Source organism: Cebus imitator, unplaced genomic scaffold (genome assembly GCF_001604975.1).
Source record: "Cebus imitator isolate Cc_AM_T3 unplaced genomic scaffold, Cebus_imitator-1.0 Scaffold82, whole genome shotgun sequence".
Taxonomy (NCBI): domain Eukaryota; kingdom Metazoa; phylum Chordata; class Mammalia; order Primates; family Cebidae; genus Cebus; species Cebus imitator.
The window spans coordinates 1,193,792-1,194,774 of NW_016107397.1; positions in this window are offsets into that span (position 1 = coordinate 1,193,792).

Below are 983 nucleotides of genomic sequence, written 5' to 3' on the forward strand. Positions count from 1 at the left end.
GACTGCCGTGGGGTGCCTCAACAGAAGGTTGTCAGCATATGGGGGCAGCACACAATCCAGAAACTTCTGGGGGGCAGTCACAGGCCAGCGCCTCCCCAAGGATGCTGAGAGAGCCTCTGAGCCCCTGGGAAGCCAGGTCCAGGTGCACTGGAGGGTCACACCTGTCTCTGGATTTCTCCCATTGAAATGCAAATACTTTTTGACCCTCTGAGGCCAGTCTAATGCTAAAGAAGTATTCTTTAAGTCCAACCAAGTGAACCAACTATCCTCCTCTGGCAATAATCCCAACTGCGAGCACAAGTCAGATGCAAGTGGGTGCAAAGTCACGCAAGCCCTGCACTGGCCTGGGCGGAAATATAGTCTTTAGTTCCTGGTTAGGGAAGGTCTTTACCCTCCTTCGAGAGGGATGATGAGAACCTGGATAACCCTGCCTGAGGCAGTTTTAGCTCTGCCTCCCAGGTTCAAGCAATTCTCCTGCCTCAGTCTCCCGAGTAGCTGGGACTACAGGCAAGAGCCACCACGCCCAGCTAATTTTTGTATTTTTTAGTAGAGACAGGGTTTCACCATGTTGGCCAGGATGGTCTCGATCTCTTGACTTTGTGATCCGCTCGCCTCGGCCTCCCAAAGTGCTGGAATTACAGGCGTGAGCCACCGCACCCAGCCCAGAAACCCTTTCATATGTGATTTCTAAAACTCTAAACCTGAAACCTTGTTACATGTAATTCCTAAAGCTCTAAATTCAAAACCCTTTCACTCGTGATTTCCAAGGCTGTAAACCTAAGATTCTTCCACGTGTAATATCAAGAGTGTGAGACTATGTAAAGGCAGAATCTTCCTTTATTAGACGAGCTGGGTTTTAGACAAATCATCCCCCAGCTCCCGGCCGTAATAAACCCCTTTCCTCCCAAATTCGGTGTTTGAGAGCTCGGTTTCTCGAGGTTGCTCCTGCTACACTAAGAGAGGATTTCACCCTTAGAGATGTG